Source organism: Crocuta crocuta, unplaced genomic scaffold (genome assembly GCF_008692635.1).
Source record: "Crocuta crocuta isolate KB4526 unplaced genomic scaffold, BGI_CrCroc_1.0 scaffold154, whole genome shotgun sequence".
Taxonomy (NCBI): domain Eukaryota; kingdom Metazoa; phylum Chordata; class Mammalia; order Carnivora; family Hyaenidae; genus Crocuta; species Crocuta crocuta.
In genome coordinates this window covers 5,388,933-5,413,103 of record NW_027530545.1, presented here as the reverse complement: position 1 = coordinate 5,413,103, position 24,171 = coordinate 5,388,933, and the positions used below count along the sequence as shown (strand labels likewise).

The 24,171-nt window shown below is 38.2% G+C and overlaps 1 long non-coding RNA gene across 1 annotated transcript in view; it reads left to right on the top strand.

The window, feature by feature from the left end:
• Positions 1-24,171, top strand: part of LOC144234492 (uncharacterized) — a 131,589-nt gene that overhangs the window by 37,327 nt on the left and 70,091 nt on the right. The window contains exon 3 of the long non-coding RNA XR_013335974.1: positions 13,764-13,846. This is a non-coding gene — a long non-coding RNA (uncharacterized LOC144234492). The remainder of the gene's footprint in view (positions 1-13,763; positions 13,847-24,171) is intronic.

Genomic DNA, 24,171 nt, shown 5'->3' with positions numbered 1-24,171 from the left:
TCTCTCTGCCCTTCCCTTACTCACACTCTGTCTCTCTCTGTCTCTCAAAAATAAAAAAATGTTAAAAAAATTTTTTAAGTGCTATGTTAGAGTTTATTCAATACCAGGACATTCCTTCTAAATATTCGAGATATCCAAAAATAGAATAAATTTTCCTGAGAAATAATTTGATCTACCTTTGAAAAAGACAGTAACAAAACTCTATTCAAATTTTATGAAAACCATAAGATGGGGTGATAATACAAAAGTATTACTTGGGCTCACTGAGACCCAGGCAAATTTTTAAGAAAGCTGGTCAGGGTGTTTAGGTAAAAATATAGGTGATTAAAGATCTCTAGTTAAGTCCTCAATGACAGCAAATCCCTTCCTGCTTAGAGATTCAATGCTTCTTGGTGCTTCTTAGAAGTAATTTTTTAAATAGTATATCAAAATAAAGTAAATGAAAGTAACAAAGCAACCTCAAGCAAGGAGGAAGCCTTAGTAGGAGTCTTTCTAAGATGTCCTAGAATGGAACACAAGCCCTTGCCCTGCCTTTTGATCTAGGCTCCTTTCCTGGACCAGGGCTCCATTCCCATTAAGACAGGCTTTAGGTGGAGCGTTGTTAGTGACCCTTGAGAGTTTACTGTATGGAACGCATGGTGGGCACTCCCATGCTTGGACTCTAGAGCCAGCCCACCTGGCACGAATCCTTTTTCTGCCAGTTCCTTGCGGCCTGACCTCAGGCGTATTTCCTTATCTTTCCATGCCTCCATTTTATCATCTCTAAAATGAGGATGATTGTTACAGTGTTTATATCATAGGGCAGCTGTGAGGATTAAATACCTTCCAGTACATAAAAGACTTAGAACAGCACTGGCCATTGACTTTTGGATTCTGCACTGTACCTGTTATTTATTTCCTGCACTGACTCGATTTTCCCTGGTTTTGTCTTGGCTTGGTCTCTTTGTTTCACCATGGATCACAATGGAAATCGTAGCGTGGGCTTTATTTTTATAAACACAACATCTTCTGGGTAAGAGGGTGGTGATTCATGTGCTTTTATAATCACCATTTACCTAACATCTGGAGCAAAATGCTACAAATGGAACTTGTCCTTGTGTTGCAATTTCAAAAGTACATTGATGATTGTGTGTTTATGAATCTGTGATGAGCCAGGGATGGGGAGAGTGGAATTGACCAGAACAGCAGTCCTCTCAACTGGAAATCTGGACCAAATTTCTCCCTTCTGAGGCTTTTCCTATTTTATCTTTCTGTGTTTAACAACTATTTAAGAACAGAACATGCTTTGAGGTACCTGGGTGGCTCAGTCAGTTAAGTGTCCAACTCCTGATTTCAACTCAGGTCATGATCTCACAGTTCTTAGTTCGAGCCCCACATCAGGCTCTGCAGTGATGACGTGGAGCCTGCTTGGGATTTTCTCTCCCTCTCTATGTGCCCCTCTTCCACTAGTGCTCTCTCTCTCTCTTTCTCTCTTTCTCTTTCTCCATCTCCCTCTCTCTCAAAATAAATAAATAAACATTTTTTAAAAAAGAGAATAGAACATGTTATACGTTATAGCCACCCAAGTGCAATGTAACAGTAGGTGTGTGGTGTATGTGTTTGTGGTTTGCAGCTGAGTGGGTGGTCATGGGTGGGGTGGTAAGTGAACTAGGGGAAAGAAAATCTGTTACAAAGAAGAGGAATACATATGAAAACACAAGTAAGGTGAGATAACCTGGTAGAAAAAGTACTGAGTACAGGGAACCATAGACAAAGCTGGCCTGAATATTACTAATTAGAAAATTGTTTAATGAAATTTGCCCATTTTTAACTTTTTTATAACAGAGACTATGATGGTAATAGTTCCAACCAGGTTTAGGGACAGGAGAGTTTTGTCCATGGCAGGATCAGAAAAGTGGGTAAGATGTTAAGGGCTAAATGTTAAACATGTCAACTTATTTGTAATATAATTTCACCAGGCAAGGAATCCATGCTATGGATATACTCACTAACAATAAATTCGTAGACTTTGAGCCCTCCATGAACGCCATGCTGATTAAGATGTATACTCTTCTATTTGTCCGTTATACCCTGGGAACAGATCCTTCTGTAACACAGTTTTCAACATTGTATTATGATTATCTGTTTATGCTTCTTGTCTTTACTAGATGTTGAAGAAGTTTCTTGAGAACATAGTCTTTGAGGAGTTTCCTTACTAGTCCTAGGGTATTCTTATTATTTGTAGTGAATTTCCTGGGTTCCCACATTGACTGTCAATCTTACACTCTGGGCACATAACGCAGAGGATGAGATTTGAAGTTAGGGATGCAAGTTGCCATTAGTGATTTTAAGCTACCTCACATTTTGGAAAAGTGTTCACACCAGCTGTTATTTAAGGTAAATCCATTTAAAGGACTACCAAAAGCAGGACTTGCATGGACAAGAGCTTCATGGGCATTCTGAGATTTGGCCACAAAAACTTGGGGATGATGGCCCAAATGACTGGGTTAGCCCTAAATGCAAATGTAGCACTGTTAAACAAAGTAGGCTGGTCTGCACAAATGAGGCATTGTGCTAGTGTTCTGTTTCTCCACGCTGCATTGAGAATTCCTTAGATATTTCAATATAACAATCTTTGTCCTTTACGTGTCCTCTTAGAGGAGACTTGGCCTCTTGTGAGCCCTTTGATCATTGCTCTCTTACACCCTCAATGGGGGAGCACACACTAAAAGATTTCCTCCACAAAGGCTCTCCCATCCCCTGGCCCCTTTCTTCCCTGGCACACATCAAATCTGCTTGCATTGTCCAGATGCTCTGACACTCGGAGGTAGAGAAAGGCATCCTGTGGCTAGTGGACAGGCCGAGGAGAATGCGATGGCGGCATTCACATAGGATACCGGCCCTGGACTTCAAGCGTCTCTACAATGGACCATTATTTTATTAGCATAAAGGAGACTTTAAAAGGCTGCTTTTAATAGATGCAGATTCTCAGGATGAACTCCTGTTTCAGGACAGCTTGGCTGGAGCTGTTGAGTAGCTTGCTTCTGGGAGCAGATTGAGGGAATGATGATGATTTCCCGTCTCAGCTGCAATGGAGTGCCAGGGAGAGGCTGATGCGGGTCTGTTTTTGTGGTGCCTGAAACAGATGCCAAGATAGAAGTTCTTGGTGTTCTATTTTCCATCAAAAGGCATCAACACTCTACATGTAGCCAGAATAGATTAGAGGAAAAGAAATGAGCATAAGAATGTTTATTCTCAATGACTAAACAATAATTAAGAAGGAACAGAGTAACATTGTTGTAAGTGACACTCTAATAGTGGAGCAGTGTCAAAGCAACAATGGCAATTATTAACAGGAAGTTGATGAAGGAGGTGGCAAGATAGTATTTGGAATGCTTCTTTTACTGTGTTTCATATTGAATATGAAACAAGCCAGTCCGAGACCCCTCACAATCAATATGGTAGATAGGAGTATGTATTATATGTAATTGGCAGTAATCCAAACCAATATGAGGTAAAGAGTAACTAGAGTCAACATAGCATGGTTCTCAAAGGCCATGGTAGAAATGAACACAGATTCTAGAGCCAGGCTGCCTGGGTCTGATTTCTGCACCAGCTATTTATTATCTGTTGACAATAATGCTGCTCTATGTCTGTTTCTTCATCTGCAAAATGGGAATAATCATAATAGAACTTATTTAAATTAGGTTGCTACAGAAGTTCTGTAAGTTAACATATGTTTCAAATTGATTAATATACTGGTGGCTGGCATCTGGTAGACATTATATGAATATTTGATATATAAATAATGAAGTTATCCAACACTTACTTAACATCTTACTGTACATTCTTCAGAGAAAATGTTTCTTCTAAGTTGAAAGACTTTAGTGCACGGTTATTATATTACTCTTTGATGCTGTGGGCATGTAGAAAGTCATAAAATATGGACCCTGATCTCAGAAGAATTATAGTCTGGTTGAGAAAGCAGGATATACAGATGTAAAAGGTTGAAAACTAATAACAAAGATAACATAATTCAAAATGTGTTAAAGCATGTACTGTATAAAATTAGTTTCTGAATGTCTACTTAGACAAATTGTGTCAGGAGATCAGAAAAGGGGAAATGCCCTTATTTCCAGATGATAAGGCTTGTATAGGGATTGTCCTGTAAGGGTGAAAGTTCCACCTGAAGCAGCTAAGTTCTATCAGAGAGTAATTTACATAGTGAGGAAAATGGAAGGCATACTTTGCGATGTGAAATATACCCTTGGCTCTATTTAAGCCTCTTTTACTAAACAGCAAATATTACCTTGACCATTCACTCCTATGTAGGCAGTAAGATATACATGCATAGCTTTTTTAGTAGTAGCACATTTTATGCCAATTTTTCATCAGTTTGTGAGCACAGAAAAAGATTTACTGCTAATCGTCACAGGTTTTCTTGTACTCCATCCAAACAAGTACATCTGGTTCACGAGATATCAGGCTTTGCTTTCTACACCACCACCAAAAATAAATAAATAAATAATTTTCTGGTATACAGTCAGTTTAGACTATAAACATGCAGAAAAGAAAATCAGTTATGGCAACTCACAAATATAAAACAAAATAATCAGTAATGCACAAGACAATTAGAAGTGACATTTGTCCACAAATATCTGAATTCTTCACATAAGTAGTCAAATGAGTGCTGATGAGAGAGACATGATGAAACAGAGGCAATGAATACTTTGTTGTCTCTGTTGTGCTACTGCTTCCCTCTTTCCCCCCTCATTTCCTGCTCCTTTGCTTCCCCTTCTCTCCTTTCATTTTTTGTAAGTCAATGTTTTTTTGTATTCGGCAAAGTTATCATTGATATCAAGAACGCAATCTGAGTTTCCTGTGTATTGGTTTCATGCTATTTCCTTAACCATGGACGATTTATTTATGTCGTCAATTAGGAAGAAGGAAGCATGGACCAATATTACTTTTAATAAGTATGATTTAAAACATTTAAGGTTTTTCTTAAGCTGTTCTAACTAGTGAAGTATAGACACCAGTATGTATCAGTACCAATAAAATCCATTGGCGTAAATGTCCCCATGACATTGTGACAATAGCCTCCAGAGTAGTACATCTAACCTGAAGACTAATCTTGTTGGAACGACTTAATAGACTTAAAATGTCATGCTTTGTGCATTATAGCCTTAGCTGGATTAAAAGCGCTGTGCGTATTTTAAGCTCCACACGTCCTATTAAATTACAGTCATCTTAGTTACCTTGTGCTCACTTCCCAGGATATTGCCTTATTTTTAAAAGAGGTTTTTAAAGTCCCATTTCTCACATCAGGAGTAATTAAATACAGGGACACAAAGCTTAACATATGATGAGGGGGAATACTGTCGACAGAGCCAAAATGAAATGGAGAAATGGCAGTGACCTAGAATCAACAGTGATGAATCATTGAAGCCAAACCATCTACTCCAAGCACTGGATGCTCTTACATTAATATTTATTTGGAGTGGATTCACCAGAGCAGTGTTTCTCACAGCAGTTCCCAGAGAGCTACCCCATGAAAAAAACTTTTCCACTGTTTTTTTTTTTTCACTATTAAATAAAATGGAAAACACAAAATTCTGTATCTACATTTTGGAAATTTATAATGTACATTAACCAGAGAACTGCTGGAAGAGTTCCTGCAGTTTTTTTTTAAAATTGAGATATAATTCACATACTATAAAGTCACTATATTTCATATTACTTTATTTCATTTTATTTTATATTTAGTTTGTCAGACACATTCTAAGGATCCAAAAAAAAAAAAAAACAGATAATCTTATCAATTAAAGTCTGAGCAACTATTCTTAACAACATTTTATTCCTTTTCTTTGTTTTGAACATTATTTTATCTCCCATTAGCACATTCTCAAACCTGCATAATCATGGACACAGAAGTTCAAGTTTATAATATACAGATAAGAGTATTCAGCTGTATTAGAGAAAAAAAACAGTGAGTTTAAGAAGACTTTATACACATAGTCACTTCAGTACTAAAAAATTATTCTTAAAGTTTATAGCTTATTTATTTTTGTTTTTAAAGCATTTTGAGATATAATTTACATAAAAATAACCATTTCAAACTGGTATCACTTCAATGGTTTTTAGCATATTCACTGTGTTGTGTAACCATCATAGCTATCGACTTTCAGAACATTTCCTTCACCCTCAAAAGAAATCCCATACCTAGTAACAGTCCAAATTTCCTCCCTCTCTCCATCTCCTGTCAACTCCTAATCTACATCCTGTCTTTATCAATTTGCCTATTTTGCATATTCTAGATAAATGGAATCATACAACATACGGCCTTTGGTGGCTGGATTCTTAACATAATGTTTTCAAGGTTAATCCATGTTGTAGTATAGAGATATACTTCATTCCTCTTTATGGCCAAATAATATTCCATGTAGGATATACCACATTTTGTTTATCTACTCATTGCTTTATGGACGTTGGGTTGTTTCTACTTGTAGGCTATTATGAATAATGCTGCCATGAACATTCATGCACAAGTTTTATGTAAATGTATGTCAATTCTCTTAGATATATACCTACAGGTAGAGTTGCTGGATCATATGGTCGTTCTATGTTTAACTTTTTGAGGAACTGCCAAACTACTTCCCACAGCACCTGAACCATTTTATATTCCCACTAGCAATGTATGAGGGTTTCAATTTCTCTATAGTCTTACCAACAGTTGTTATTTTCATTCCCCACCCCCGCTGCTTTATTGAGATATAATTGACATATAACACTGTGTAAGTTTAAGGTGTACAATCTGTTGATTTGAGGTACTTACATACTGCAAAATGATTAGCACTATAGCATTAGCTAACACCTGCATGACACTGCAAAATTTCTTTTTTGTGGTGAAAACATTTAAGATTTACTTTCTTAACAACTTTTAGCATATCATGTAGTACTATACTGTACTCACTATGCCACACATTTGATCCCCAAAATTTTTCATCTTTTTAAAAAAATTTTTTTAATGTTTTACTTATTTCTGAGAGAGAGAGAGAGACAGCGTGAGCAAGGGAGGGTCAGAGAGAGAGGGAGATACAGAATCTGAAACAGGCTCCAGGCTCTGAGCTGGCAGTCAGCACAGAGCCCGACGCGGGGCTCGAACCCACGAACCGTGAGATCATGACCTCAGCCAAAGTTGGACGCTTAACTGACTGAGCCACCCAGGTGCCCCTATTCATCTTTTTTTAATGTTTATTTTTGAGAGAGAGACAGACAGACAGAGTGCGAGTAAGGGAGGGGCAGAAGAGAGGCAGACACAGACTTCAAAGCAGGCTCCAGGCTCTGGGCTGTCAGCACAGAGCCAGATATGGGGCTCAAGCTCATGGATCACAAGATCATGACCTGAGCAGAAGTCAGATACTTAACCAACTGAGCCATCCAGGGGCCACCCAAAATTATTCATCTTAATGGAAGTTTGTACTCTTTGACCAACATACCCCCACCCCCACCATCCCCTGGCAACCACCATTCTAGTCTCCATTCCTATGAGTTTGGCCTTTTTAGATTGAACGTAGAAGTAATCTCCAACAGTATGTGTCTTTCTCTGACTTACTTCACTTAATATATTGTCCTTAAGGTCTATCCATGTTGTTGCCAATACCAGAATGCTCTTTCTCATGGTTGAATTATATTCCATTGTACATACATGCCACATTATCTTTATCATCTCATCTGTTGAAGAATACTTAGGTTGTCTCCATATATTAACTATTGTGAATAAGCTGTAGTGAACATAGGGGTGTAGTTATCTCTTTGACATTCTACTTTTATTTTCTTTGGAAATATATCCAGAAGGTTTATATTAGGATTGTTAGATCATATAGTAGTTCTATATCTAAAATTTTTTTAAGGAGCCACCATACAGCTTTCCATAGTGGATGTACTAATTTCACTACCACCAACAGTGCAAAGGGGTTTCCGTGTCTCCACATCCTTATCAATATTTACCTCTTGATAATAGCCATTCTAACAGATGTGAGGCAATATCTCATTGTGATTTTGATTTGCATTTTCCTGAGGCTTAGTGATGTTGGGCACCTTTACATGCACCTGTTTAGGCCCTTTGCCCATTTTTAAGCTGGGTTTTGGTTTTGTTCTCGTTGTCTTTTTCTTTTGCTATTTAGTTGTATGAGTTCCTTGTGTATTTTGGGTATTAATCCATCATTGGATGTGTGGTTTACAAACACTTTCTCCCTTTCCATATGTTGCCTTTTTATTTTGCTGATGGTTTCCTTTGCTGTGTAGATGCTTTCCAATTGAATGTAGTCCCACTTGTTTATTTTTGCTTTCAGTGTCAAATCCAAAAACTCATGTCCACCAGTGTCAAATTGCTTATCCTCTATGTTTCTTCTAGAAGTTTTGTTTTAGGACCTACTTTAAGTGCTTAGTCTATTTGGAGTTAATTTTTGTATATGGTGTTCTAAAATAGTGGCCCAGTTTCATTCTTTTGCATATGGCTGTCCAGTTTTCCCAGCACCATTTACTGTATATTTCCCCATTGTATATTCTTGACACTTTTGTCAATAAATCATTGTATGTGCATGGGTTTATTTCTGGGCTCCCTATCTGTTCCATTGATCTGTGTATCTGTTTTGTAAATCAAAACCATACTGTTTTTGATTACTATAGCTTTGTAATGTAGTTTTAAATGAGAGAGTGAGATGTGTCCAGCTTTGTTCTTCTTTTTTAAGATTGCTTTGGTTATTCAGGGCATTTTCCATTTTTTATAATTCCATACAAATTTTAGGATTAAAATTAGCTTAAGGACTCTTTAGAGGTCCTGCAGTGAACAAGTGTATAATTCAGTGGTTTTTAGAATATCCACAAGGTTTTGCAGTCATCACCACTCTCTAACTTCAGAATATTTTCTTCATCCCAAAGANGATTTGTCTAATCTGAAAATTTCCTATAAATCACATATGTCATAATATGTGACTTTTTTTTTTTTTTGGTCTGGCTCCTTTCATTCAGCATTATGTTTTCATGGTTCATCTGTGCTGTAGCATGTATCAGTATTTCATTCCTTTTTCTGGCTGAGTAATATTCCATTGTAGGATATATTATACTTTGTTTACTCGTTCATCATTTGAGGGGTTGTTGGCTGCTTCCACGTTTTAGCTATTATGAATGATATTAGAATTTATATTTGTGTTCCATTTGTTCTGGGAAAATATGTTTTAATTCTCTTGGGTATATACGTAAGAATGAAATTGTTGGGTGATGTAATAACTACGTTTAACTTTTTGAGGAACTGCCAAACTATTTTGCACATCTGCTGTACCTTTTACATTCCCACCAGCAGTCCATGAAGGTTTGAAATTCTCCATATTCTCAGCAACACTTATTATTTTCCAGTCATTCCAGCGGGTGTCAACTGGGATTGCATGGTTTTGATTTGCATTTCCTTTTTTTTTTTTAATGTTTTATTTCTGAGAGAGAGAGAGAGAGGAACAGCATGAGCAGGGAGGGTCAGAGAGAGAGGGAGACACAGAATCTGAAACAGGCTTCAGGCTCTGAGCTGGCTGTCAACACAGAGTCTGATGTGGGGCTTGAACCCACGAACAATGGATCATGACCTGAGCCGAAGTCGGATGCTTAACGGACTGAGCCACCCAGGTGCCCCTGATTTGCATTTCCTCATGGTTAATGATGCCATGTATTTGTTCATGTGCTAGTTGGCCATTTATACATCTTCTTTAGAGATATGTCTATTCAAATCCTTTCTTTTAAATTGGGTTGTCTTTTTTATTTTTGAGTTGTGAAAGCTCATTATGTATTATAGCTACTAGACCCTTATTAGAGATACGAGTTGCTAATATTTTCTTCCTTCCTGTGAGCTGTTCTCTCATTTTCTTTTTGAAGTTTATTCATTTATTTTGAGAGAGAAAGAGAGTAGGTGCCTGTGTGCACAAGTCAGGGAGGGACAGAGAGAAAGGAAGAGAAAGAATCCTGAGCCACTTAGGCACCCCTCACTTTCTTAATAGTATGATCCTACAGTGATTTTTTTTTAAGTATTCATTTTTTAGTCCCAAATTTTTCAATACTATTTGACACTAGTGAGAACATTTTTTTTAAAACACCCTGGTAGATTCCAAGCTAGGCTACTGTTGGTTTTCCCTTTCCTTGGATTATGTAGATAAAAACCCTTGGGAAAGGAAACCAAGACTTAGAAATATAAGAAAGGACAGAAATGTTAATATATCAGTGTGGTTAAAAGATCCCAACATTCATGGTGATCTGTATATAAAATATCAGTCCATGCTAAGAAACAATTCCAGACTATCCTTAAAAATTTATTTTTTTATTAGTCCATGGCAATGGACTAATATAAATGTAGAGAGAGTTGATTGTTCTAGTCATCCTATGAGCCCTAGAAAATAAGGTGTCAAATCAGCCTCCATGCTACATAGCACAGATAAACCTGTGTCTTTTTCAGCCTAGAGATCCTAGCATGCATAGGGTAAGAAAATATCAAGAAAACAAAAGAGGAAGAAAAGAAAAGGGACGGAGAGCCTTCCAAAATATAGGATTAGATCTGAGAGCTTCTCGGGAGAGAACATTGACTCTACAATCATACATTTAGCAACTGCCTGAAGAAGGATACTCCTTAGGACTTTGGGTTGGACGACCCAGGGTGGTTACTTCAGTCAGCTCAAGTTGCAAATATAAGGGGAGCTCCAAGTGATATATATATATATATGTGTGTGTGTATATATATATATACACCTTGAATCTTACAACACTTTGCAAAGTAGTTAACTTTTTTTTTTTTCCATTTTACACTGGAAAGTACTGACAAAGAGGTCTGTGATTTGCCAAAGGCCAAACAGATAAAGGACATGTCTGGGACCATATACCATTTGAAGGGAACAAACCAATTCTAATTGCTCTGGAATAAGTTTTAGGAGTTTATCTGAAGAATAAACTATTGTCCATTATCAGATATGTAAAAGAATCATAAGATAGGGAGCAGTCGGTTTGTTCGCACTGGTTCCCACAGCAAAGAGGATTGATTCCCAGGTGTTCCTTCTCTGGGACACCAAGGTATACACTTGGAAAGATTTCTTAGCTCCTAACATGATACTAAATAATTTTTTTATCTCTGTCTTCCTCTCTTCCCCTGAGAGTGCAGGGACCATATTCTCTTCTTCCCTTTGCATTACCAGAGCTTAGCATGTGCCTGACACATAGGAAGACTTTTCAACCACTCCAGCCCCCCAAAATTAATAAGCAGTTGCATGAATAAAAGAATACATAAATAATAAAAGCTAACGGTAGTATAATTCTATGTGTAGATATTGTGCTAAACATTTGTCATCTATTTACTCTATTCATCTATTCTTTGCATCTGTTTCATCTATTTATTGTGTAAGTCATACATCAAAAAATAAGCACAATTACTTTCATTGGGCAGATGAGAAAACAGGCATAAGCATCTGGATCTACAGTTCATGTTCTTAAGTACTGTGGTAAACAGCCTCTCCCCAAACCTGAACCAAAAGCTTATTTACAGCTGCCATAAAACGGAGAGGATTTAGAAAGCAGTCAGCTCTCAGCCCTCAGATCCTGGAGCTTCTGTAGCCCTCTGTAGATACATACTCAAGTGCTGTGGAACTGAGAATGCTAAAGAAGCAGATACCTTGTTTTCCCCTTTGCTTTCCTTCCTGGTAACCGGCCAAGGCTGAAGGAAAGCCAGGGGCCCTATAGACTTCACCCATGCCTTTGACGCCACGCTTCTGCAGGTAGCACAGAAGCCAGAGGAGGTCAGATGCCCAGAATGGCCAACAAAGGGGTGGCCTCGGACGACTCAGCAGATCGCTAGCACCCTAGCAAGAGAATCCATGTGTTTCAAGCATGTATGTGCTGACTGTGAAACTGCTCCCCCTCTTTCATCTGCCCTTGATATTGTGTCCTTGCCTGACACATAGATAATATAAAATGCAGACTACCACTTCTGTTGCTTGGCTAGGGCAAATGCTACATGGAAAAAGGGTTTAAAGTGGTATAGGATCAGTCCTGTTCTTAGGACCTAATGAAAACCTGTGTTCATGTCTCTTTATCCCAGTGATCTCCTAAGGGAAACAGTCTGAATTTGGCTCTGATGTCCTTGCAGCAGGCACAGCAGACGCTTCTTCCACTGTGACATGGGTGCCCATGACTGCTGAGTTGTTAGCTTCCCTCTCACAGCTGCGGAAGCACCGCCATGTTTAACAACAAGCAGATATATCATTGTTTATGTTTAGGTTCTCAAGTCATCAATGGGATTATAAATCCAGTGATTTTGCAGATTTATTTAGCTTCTCATGGCACTCACCTGGGGAGTTAAAAAATACAAATGCCTGCCTTCTACTCTCATGCATTCCCAGTTCTGATGTCCTGGGGTGGGGCCTGTGTATGGGGATTTCTCAGAGCTCCCTCATGATTCTAATCCACAGCCAAGGTTGAGACCCACTGCTCTAGAGTGTCATTTATAAACTTCTCAGGCCCAAGTTGGCATTTTTACTACGCCTGTTGATGAGCATATTTTATATATATCTTGCAAGGTTATTATAAGGATCAAATGACTTAATGTCTGTAAATTGCTCCTGTGTCTCCCTCTCTCTTTGGCCCACTCTTGCTCACACTCTGTCTCTCTCTCTCAAAAATGAATAAACACTGAAAAATGTTTTTTAAAAAACAAGATGCCAATTGTAACTGACAAAAACATTTCTTCCTTGGACACAGAAGCGTTGCTTTAGGCTCGTTTTAGTGAGTCATAGTCTCCTCCATATGCATAGTTCTAGGAGGTACAAATGTGAAAATTCAAAGGATTTTTTCAAGGTTAATATTTTATTTGATGAAATTCTCATTATTTATTCTGTAGCAATATGTCTCTTAACTCTTACAATGGAAAGCCAAAAATAATTTGGTCAATTCAAAGTCCTGGCCACTTAGATTTAAAAAATGCTTTTTTGTAGTTCTGAATGTTTTCTCCATGAAACTGTGCTCTTCCTATGTGTTCATTTAACTCATGTTGAAACGGAAGAGAAATCACACAAATTATGTTTTGATCAAAGGAGTCATCTTTATTGATTTACAGTATTTTAAATTTCCTCCTTGGGACCATTGGAGGCATACTTTGAAGACAAAGATGTCCCATTACCTGCATAGGGAATGACTATGTTAGCACATTCAGGATAAGGGAGGGTACATTGTACAGGGATAGAAAACAACACATGCGAGACCTTGAAGTATGAAAGTGTTTGACATATCAAAGAAGCTGGAGGAAGAATATTCTAGCAGACTCAAAAAGTGAAATAGAGCATACTAGGCAGTGAGGCTATAGAGATACGTGGGCTCTGCATCTTCCTGGCAGTTTCATTCCTCCTGTGGACTCTGTGTGTAACTGCCTGAAGCGAGCTTCATTTATTATCATGTAAGAGCCTGACATTAAGTTTTTGATTGCCAAAGAATCCATTTCAAGAGGTCTAGCTCAAGTAAACATATTGCCAACTGTTTGACACAGCGACCAGCTAAACACCTAGATAAGGAATCAGGCTGTCGCACCCATGAAGTTCCCCCCGCCCCCAACCCCCTTAGAGAGTCCTAAGTAACCTAGACAACTGACCACTTGAGTGCCATACTTTCCCTTCCCATGCCCATATCCCTGTTCTTATGTTTTAAGTTCTCTAATAAAGAGTGAACCCACAAAACCCTAACCACCTCACCCTCTGTCCCAACAGAGACAGAACCCCAGGCACCTGCTCTTTCTCTCTACCTGTGACCTCAGTGTGGCTCTTTGGCATGCTGTGTGCTGTCAGAACCTGTGAGTAATAAACCTGTTTTTTTCAAAGTTTGCTGATAGGTGTTGCTGGGGTGCATCTTGCATTCGTAATAAGAACCACGAGGGTGGGGCAAGCCACAACATTGGCTCTGGTTGGAGAAATGTTTGTGGGGGCTTGCCACAATGAATATAAGCTCAGGTGAGTGCCTCAGATATTTCTACCAGATAGCATCACTATCAGTAGGCTGAGGCCAGTGGGAAACACTCTGTCAGAGATATCCCATCATTTTCAGTCTATTTTGGCTCTATGGTACAGGTCAACTATTTCCACAATAGTTCTGTGTAACAAAACACCCCAAAAGTTAGTGGTTTAAAAACACAATTATTTATTCTCTCTCACATCTGCAAATTATCCAGAAACTGGCGGATCCAGGCTGGACTTGGCTCTAAACTCTGCAGTTTAGGTTGGGGACAGATTTATTCCACAAGTCTCTCATCTTTGCTGTACCAGTGGACCTGGGGTCATTTATCTCATGGAAAAAAATGGAAGTGGGTAAGCCCAAGTACACAAGCACATTTCAAGCCTCGGCATCAATCATGTCTGCTCATCATTGCCAAACTCAAGAGGCCAGGAAGTGTTTATAATAGAAGGAAATACAAGATTTTATGAGTTAAATGGCTAAAAGCAAAGATGTACAAAGGAGTGAGATATCTGGGCTAATAAGTTAACCTACCAGATCTACCAAGGTGAGGTTTAGGTGATTACCTTAGGTTGTCCTGGTCATCCAATATCACCTGTGTCGTTTTCCTGTTAAGTGGTCAACATGGCCTTTGTTGACCCTCATATTTCATCTGGTCCTTGTTCTCTTATGCTGCATGAGTCATTTCCAAAAAGAAAGGGTAAGAACAATAATCCCTATACATTTACTTAGGGAAAACATCTGGAGAGTTGTTTTGTTTTTCTTCAGTTTTCATCTGGATGTTTGGCATTGTGTCAAAAGTTTTACTCTGAGAAGTTTAAAAAAAGAGCCTATTTAGTGTGTTACTTCCTCTCTGCTTTATAATAATACACTAGAGTCTCACTCAAATGCCACCCCTGGGATACATGTTAGGAACCACATGACAGGGGAAACAGCGGGATAAATTTCTTCCGATGCTCATTCTCAACAATACAAGCCTAAACCAACTGGACCATTTTAGAAATAGTCCCACACCTTGTTTTATCACATTTCAATGAGATTCTGATAGGCAGGAGACCCTTGGCATCATTGGATTTAGCAATCACAGTTTCTACTATTTGCTAACAACTACTAGGTCATAATATGCAATCATTTGTTGAGATACTTGTTTAAATGTCACATGTCTCGAGCTTGGTGCCACAGTTTTGTTCTCTAATTGTTGCGGATGTTTTTCTTATAAGAAAATTAACTTTAATAGCAGTGTTTGTAAATTGGGAAATTTTACAAGTAACTTGAGATAAGCAAACAGCAAAACCAGCAAAAGGTTTTAGGATATCGTGTCAGAGCTCAGCCCTCAAAAGCCTAGATTTAGTCCATGTTGCAGGCCCATGTCAGGGGATCACTTTCCACTAGATTGGATGCTACTGGAAGGAAGGGACCACATCTTTTTCTTTTCTTGGTTTTTAGCTCACTGCTTGAATAAGGTAGGTGCTCAATACGTGCTTGATGAATGAGTGAGTAAATAAATGAATGTATGACAAGGCCCCCCCTTTCAGGATGGTGTCAGAAGCATAAGAGTCATAACTGCACAGCAGGTTGGAGAGGGTCGTGGAGATCAAGACCAAACACTACTTTAATGGAGATTAATAGTAGACATGTTATCCAGAGAAATACTCAAGTCCAGGTAATAAGACAGTGAACTATTTGCAGATTGAGGGTATAAGGTAAGGATTTCCCTAGCAAGAAATGCCACATTAGAATGAGGTCACAAGGTTAGTGCAGGACAAGGAAGACTTTCTATTGCATGCCCTCAGTGTTAAATTAAGGCTACTCAGCCATCCCTAACCAAGTACAAAAATAGTCCTTCAGCTGGAGGTGAAGGTCAAGTGACCTTCAATAAAGAAAGGAAGGACTGTAGTGTTAGGAAACTCATGAGGTCATTTAACTGTGTGCATTATGTGTTGAAAAAAGTATAATCTTCTTAAAGTCAATTTGAATAATGCTTAAAACTTTAGTAAATATGGGGTATTGTGCAATATTGAAATGAAAGCAGTCCGTCACATGAAGAGTAAAAGAATTATTTCCAATTTCTTCTTATAAATCCTGAAGAACCTGAAGGAAATCCATGTCATACCTCACTTAAAAAATTCTCTTTCACCCACAAAATAATTAATGAAATATCATATTTTAAAAGTTGGGACAAAAACAACAAAATAAACATAAGGAAAGAGAGAAAAAATGTAAATATGAAAGTAGAAATAAATAAATTATAAAACAGGAAACAAAAAAGTAAAACTAGTAACTGAGTTCAAGAGTTGGTTAATTGAGGGACACTTGGGTGACTCAATAGATTGAATGATGGATTCCTAATATCACCTCAGGTCATGATCTTGTGGTCATGAGATCAAGCCTGACATCAAGCTCTGTGCTGAGCATGGAGCCTGCTTGTGATTCTCTCTGCTTTTACTCTCCCTCTCCCCAACTCATACATGCACACACACTCTCTCTTTCTCTCAAAATAAATAAATAAACTTAAAAAAAAGAGTTGGTTAATTGAGAGTTTATGAAAAGAGAGATAAAGAAAAAAGAGAGATATAATATGAGAGCAAGAGTGAGAGTCAGAGAAAGAGACAGTGGCTGTGGGAGGAGGTTGGGGCAAGGGGAAGAGAATAAAAATGGTGTATATGTGGAAAGGGCCGGAAAACACAAACACACAAATTATTAGTCACAATAGAGAAAACAGGTACAGATACAAAAATTCTTAAAAGAATTTTAGGAGATTACTTTATTCAATTCTGTGGAAATAAATTTTAAACTTGAGGGGCGCCTGGGTGGCTTAGTCGGTTAAGCGTCCGACTTTCGCTTAGGTCATGATCTCGCGGTTCGTGGGTTGGAGCCCCGCGTCGGGCTCTGTGCTGACAGCCAGCTCAGAGCCTGGAGCCTATTTCGAAGTCTGTATCTCCCTCTCTCTCTGACCCTCCCCTGCTCATGCTGTCTCTCTCTCTCTCCCCTAGAAATAAATAAAAAATAAATAAATTAAAAAAAATAAAAATAAGAAAAAATTTTTAACTTGAGAAGTAAAGGATAAATTACCAAAACATATTTGGGAAAAGATAGAAAGATAAAGCAAAAAGGTTGTCAAAAAATCATCCACAACAAAAAATGCTTGGGCCATACATTTTCAGTGGCCAAGCTGTAAAGTCTATAAGAAATAAGAAACTCTGATTCTATTTAAAAATATATTTGAGCATAGAGGGAAAAAAAAAGGAAAGTTTATTTATTTGTTTCACAAAGACACTATTACTAAAATCTGACAAAATAACATGATATGGTAAAATTAAACTTCAAAATCTCACCTGTATTATTGTTGTAAAAATCAGAAGTTAAGCATTCTTTAATAAATTATAATTACATACTGCAAGAATAATATAACCACTACATAGAGTTCTTACCAAGAATGCAAGGATGGCTCAATATATGGAACTTAATGATGTACATATTAATAGATTCAAGGAGAGGAATCATTTGGCTATCTTCATAAATGCCAAAAAAGCGTTTGATAAAATACTTTTAAAACTTTTAAAACATAAATAAATCAATAAATCCTTAATTATAACATGGAATTGTCATGAGCTTAATGGTGAAATACTAGAAAAAAATCTCATTAAATTCTTTTAACCCTAAGGTTGTCTACCATGACTGGTATTGGTTATATTTTTCTGTAGGTACTAGCAACACACTTAACCTAAATAGAATGATAAGAAGCATAGAAGTTAGAAAAAATGATACTAACTTTTCATTATTTGCAGATTATATTAATACTAGAATATAAAGCTATAACACTATTACAGTTAGGAATTCAGTAGGTTGAGTGTATAAGACTAATATAAAAATTTAATTGTCCTCAATGTAGATTTATGAAAAAAGAGAAAGATCCTAGAAATAAACATTTAGATTGATTTGAAGAAAATTTTTAAATTCTACTGTTCTGCCTAAAAGACAAATAGATATCAAGAAATGACTTGTTCTTAGATAAGAATGATCAACTTTATATAAATAAACAGTGTTTCTCAACTGTTTCATTATAGCCTCCCTTTTTAGACAATTTTTTCTTAATTGTCTTGTCCCATTAAATTTTAATACCACCAATATACTAAATATCTGTTTATGTATATATCTGTTTTACACACAAAGAGAGTAAGTTTTTCACCTCCAAGAACCAATTTTTGTCTCTTTGAGGGTGATATCATCCTGTTGAGAGTGCATGAAATAGACATCATCCCTTAATTAATTCAGAACTTTAATTCAATGCAAATAAAAACAACAGTAATAACTTTTTGACACTGGGTGCACTGACTGAAACTTACCAGATGAGCTAGAAAAGTTCCAAAATGTAAATATACTGGGGGGGGGCAAATAAATGTTATGTAATTGAATTTCCAGGATAGATATTTCAAAAGTTAGCCCATACATGGTGGAATTTAGTATGTGATAAAAAATGGTTCTTAAACAAATGGATTTTGAGTAACTGACTAGCCAGAAAGAAAATGGGGAGTTCATCTCTATTACATTCTCTCTTTTTTAAGTTTATTTATTTAGTTAGTTAGTTAGTTATTTTGAGAGAGAAAAAAACAAAAAAACAAAAAAACAAGGGAGGGGAAGAGAGAAAGGGAGAGAGAGAGAAGCCCAAGCAAGTTCTGTGCCATTAGCACAGAGCATGAGATCACGAAATATGAGATCATGACCTGACCTTAAATCAAGAGTCAGACACTTAATCAACTGAACCTCTCAGGTGCCCTATCTCTATTACCCTCTTTACACCAAAATAGACTGGTTTGAAGATTTTAACACAAAATGAAACACCATACACGTGTAGAGGAAAATATAGGAAAATTTACTTATATTTTCTTGGAGGGAAAAGTCTGTGAAACAAGACACAAAACCCAGAACCTAAAAGATTAAAGACAAATTGCTTTGCATAAAATTAAAATATTTGCATGATTTAAAATACTATGACTGAAGTTAAAAGACAAACAACACAACAGAATAAGATATATTTGCACTGTATATATAGGAAAATGACTAACACTCATAAGAATAAAAATGCTAAAGACCCCAGAAAAATGGACTGTAGACACAGAAGAAAAAGCAACGCAAACAGCCTCTAAATGTAAGGGAAAGTGATCATCCACAAGATAAAACTTGAATGGGACATTGTTTTTCGTGCATCAGAATGACAAAGTTGAAAATATTTTGGAATGTATTGTATCATTGAGAATGTGTAGAAACAGAAACTTTTACCCATTTCTACCGAGTATATAAACCAGCAAAGTCTATTTTTTAGAACAACTTGCCAATTGCTATGAAAACTGAAACTTTACATAGGCCTTGACCAACACTTTCAAGTCTAAACAGTTGAACTGCCGATTTATTCAAACTTGTAGTGAAAGACTTTTTTTCAAGAATATTCATTCCAACATTTTTGTAATAGTGAAGAGTAAAATATCGTTCAATGTAAGTCTGTTTATGTGATAATGATAATACATATAATAGAATACAATTAAGCTATTGATAAAAATAATTTCCAAAATACATTAAGAGGGAAAAAAAGTAAATTTGCTGAAAATTACGTGGTATGTGTGATGGTTAATTTCATGTGTCAACTTTGTTAGACCATGATATCCAGTTGTTTGTTGAAACATTAATCTGGTTGTTGCTATGAAGGTCTTTGTAGGTGGGATTAATATTTATAATCAGTTGACTTTAAATAAAGCATATTACCCTTGATAATGTAGGTGGGACTTATATAATCAGTTGAAGGCCTTACTAGTAAAATAGATTTCCTGGAGGAGGAATTCTGCTTTGACTGCAACACCAACTCTTTTCCTCATTTCCATCCTGCCCCCACCTGTAGATTTCAGCTTTGCCAGTCTCTTAGTCCCCACAATTGTGTGAGCCAATCAATCTCAATCTCTCTCTCTCTCTCTCTCTCTCTCCCCCTCCCCCCCCCACCGATATATAGAGATTGCTTCTATTGGTTCCATTTCTCTGGAGAACACTGGTTGATACAGAATGTTTTTATATCATTTGAAAAACTTGTTGTATCTATTATGTCTGTGATTGCTCTGGAATAACATTGAAGAGAATAGAAACAGTGGTTGTATAAATGTGTTGCTCAAAGTTCGGTTCACTGCCCTGCAACATCAAGTTAGGAGCGAGTTAGAAATGCAGATTCTCAGGCTCCATGCTGGACTTATGGGATTAGAATCTGCATTTTAACAAGATGCAGAATTCGTGAAACACCGGCCTGAGGAATGGGGCTAGGGCACATGGATTCAGAAGGGACGGACTTCTCCACCTTAGCTCCTGGGTCCTGACTGTCCTCTCTTCCCTCCCCTCAGTCTTCTCTGCCCTAACCTGCCCATCCAGGCACAAGCTACCTCCAGCCCCTCTCCCTTGTTGCTCAGACTACTTCTGGCATTGCCACCTACTGGGGGCCTTTGCTCTTGGAGCTAATTGTTGTTTCCCTTTTGAGGGTACATCTTAGTAGTCCAAATAAATTCCCCCTCACTTCCTGGGATTTCCTACCACCAGTCCTCATGACCCCAATCTACAGGACATTCCAGAGCTTGTGGACAGAGACCAGATGTGGAGAACAGACCCCGCTTACCTGGCTTTGCAGCATTTTCCTCAGCAGTTGTGAGGAAGAGGCTGGGGTATTAAGGAGGGGGGATGGGATTTTTGTTGTTGTTTCTGTTCATAATTGTGTTTTTGGCAGAATTTTTTTAACTGAAGCTTTTGTTTACTGACAGGATTTATCCCTTCATGCTCACAGCAGACCTTGAAAATTTTTAATTTGAGAAGTTAAAAAACAACCCAGATAATTGACTGCAGAGGCCAGTGGAAGGTGAATTGATTTTATTAGAAGGCAAATTATCCAAGAGGGGCTCACTTGGTTTGGAGAAAAGCCATAAACTAAACAGGAAGAGAGGAAAGAAATATAAAAAGATGACCTTGGGGGAAAAAAATCTAGCCTGGATAAAACTTGAAAATTTTGCTTGTTCGTATTGTTAAGCTGTGGGCTCTTGTAATGTTTCCAAAGAATAAGTGAGCTGGAAGCCTAATGCAACTCAGCGTGACCTTGAAGTCTGCCTTCTAACAACTCTGAGGCCATTCAAACAACTGTGCACCCAGATGAATTCATTAGGCTGCTCTGTAGCTTAGAAACAGGAGTCTCTATTCTGTAGGCGTCCTGCCCTACTACTGAGCACTAACTTTGACACTGAAACATTCCGCAGCACATTACCTCCAAATAAATGCCCTCTAACCTCGAAGACCTTCCTGTCTCCACTTGTTGAAGCATTTTCTGCACACTTTAGGCCTAGAGACCAGTCAAATCCCATCTCTCCAGTATAGTTCAATGCCACAGGATAACTCTGCCAGGCACTTCTTCCTGTAGATGGGGAAGGGCGGGTGGGGCTCTAGACTTCTGCCAATTAAAAATATTATTCGTCTGAACCTTTTCACTCCCACAACCACAAAAAGCCAGGCCCATGCCTGGATGCAGGAATAGAGTTATTTAAAACAAATGTGTATTTATATTACTAGATGAGAACATTATTATAATATTATAGCCCGGCTGACTCTGATGTTCCCATGTAATGGCAGAGATACTGTTAGCTAGGGACACAGTAATAGCTCATTGTTGCACTAGAGATTGTTGATACTTCAAAGAACAATTGTGTGAGTTACCTCTAAAGCATGGAGAACTCCAGCATTTTTATATATCCATATGGTGTGTGTGAAGCTTTCCAATTGTAGTTTCTTTCTTTTTTTTTAAGTTTATTTATTTATTTTGAGAGAGAAAGACAGAGAGGAAGCAAGCAGGGGAGGGGCAGAGAGGGGGAGAGACAGAATCCTAAGCAGGGTCTGTGCTGTCCAAGCAAAGCTCCATGCAGGGCTTGAACTCACACACTGTGAGATCATGGTCTGAGCCGAAATCAAGAGTGGGACGCTTAAATGACTGAACCACCCAGGTGCCACTCCAACTGAAGTTTATAAATCATATTTTTACAGTAGTAAATTCTTTATTCAGATGTGATTTTATGTAGAACCTTAACATTTAGAATAGAAAAGTAAGAAAGCCATCAAAGCAGGAAAGGAGGTCCAAATTGCCACCTGTGAGGACTGACTCTGACTCATAAATATACTTTGGACAATTATGCAATCCTGAGGCTGCCTGGAACGTAATTTGCAAATTGCTGGTCTAGTTGAAAAACCAACTTTACTTTGCTGTTCTCAAGTATATTGTGTTTCCTAATGTTCTTGAGCAGTATGCTATGTTAATTTTAATTTTTCTTAGCTTAGAATCATCATTATGGAAACTATAATATATGCTCTTCTGCTGGATAGTTAATACAACTCAGTAGAAATAGCATGGACTATGGCATCCATGGTATACAACCCACTTAACAGCTGTGTCCTTAAGCAAATCACTTAACCTATCTTAGTTCCTTAAAAGCAAAATACGTATATCAAAAATCATACCTGGGGTGCCTGGGTGGCTCAGTCGGTTGAGCGTTCGACTTTGGCTTGGGTCATGATTTTGCTGTTTGTGAGTCCAAGCCCCATGTCAGGCTTTGTGCTGATATCCTGGAGCCTGCTTCGGATTCTGTGTCTTCCTTCTCTCTGCTCCTCCCATGCTCATGCTCTGTCTCTCAATAAATAAAACGTTAAAAATTTTTTTTAAATATACCTGATTTGCAGAGTTGTGTATAAAAATGGAATAGAATAATGCCTGCCACACAGTAAATGCCAAATAATTTGTAAGGAGGGTGTAGGGAGAAGGAGTGGGTAAGACTACTGTTGTCCACCCAAATCCATACTCCCCATTCAGAGACTGAATTTCTCTGCTCACAGATTGGCCAAATGAGAGAACTTATCTTCACTGCCATTTCAGGGCCTTCTTTGACTGGGACTGTACTGTATTGCTGGCTAGTAGCAACACAGAAGTCTGACCCATCTCTGTCGAAGGCCGGAGGTTTTTCTCCTCTGTTGTTGGGTGCTGGAAACCTCCCTGACACCAAAAGTGTATGGTGAGGGAGGGATAGTGATACAACAGAGAGGTGGCGTAGGGGAAAGATGACTGGTTTACAATTTGTTGTACCCTCCAGATCTGCCAGCCCCCAATTAGCATGTACTATTTCCATCACAATTGGGGCATGTGTCTGACCTTATGACTTGGGGGAATCTGATGGAATCATGTCGGCTCAGTTAATCACTTAATGTCCCATGGCAGGAGCCCAGTCTCTACTAGGCTAGAAACTGCTTTGCCAGTGGTGAGTAGTTTTCTACCACGTAAGGCCCAGACTTGTCTAGATTACTAGGTGTCCCTGCCATGACTCGTCTATTGGGAATGGCATCCAATAGCCATGGATACCTCTGGCATCAGTGAGTCTGCTGTATCTTGTAACAAAGCTGATTGTCAGCTAGAAATCAAATGATCGAATTCTTGAATCTCATGGTGAAGAGTCTGCTTTTCAGTTATTTCTAGGTATCAACTGTCTTAGTGAAGGTTTCTTTGGAAAACTAGAGCCCAAGACAAGTGCTTGCATGCAAGTCATTAATTTGGGGAAACAATCACAATAGATGTCAGGAACTGGAAAGAATGGAGCAGGGAACTAGGGGGCATCAGTCCATGGATCATTCTCATGCTGCTCACACAGTGGCCAACCTGGCTTCATTTTGGCTGGGGACCTTCAGTGGCTGAAGATTCAGTATTATCCACCCAAGAGACAGGAGGGGGGGCTATTTATCCACTGACTCTGCCCTGTAGGTCAAAAGTAGCCTCCAAGAGTGTCAAATACAGATTTCCTTTTGCACCAGAAAGGTCAAGTGAGCTCCTCGTGGTGTTCTTGGCAACACAATAGAAGGCTGAAAGCAGAGAGAGATCCATGTGATGCAAACCAAGCAAGGGGCTTTGAGGCTACATCTGCCTGCAGCTGGTCACTGCAGCCATTACAGCTAAGAAAAGATGTAGCTCAGGCAGGTAAGCAGTTTCCCCTACACAAAAGGGCTGCGGCCAGTCATGCTTCTTTAGTAATAATATTAAAGTAATTACTATCACTTTTTTACTTTTTACAACTATTTTTTTTTTTTTTTTTTCTTATACTTTTTTTTTTTTTGTCA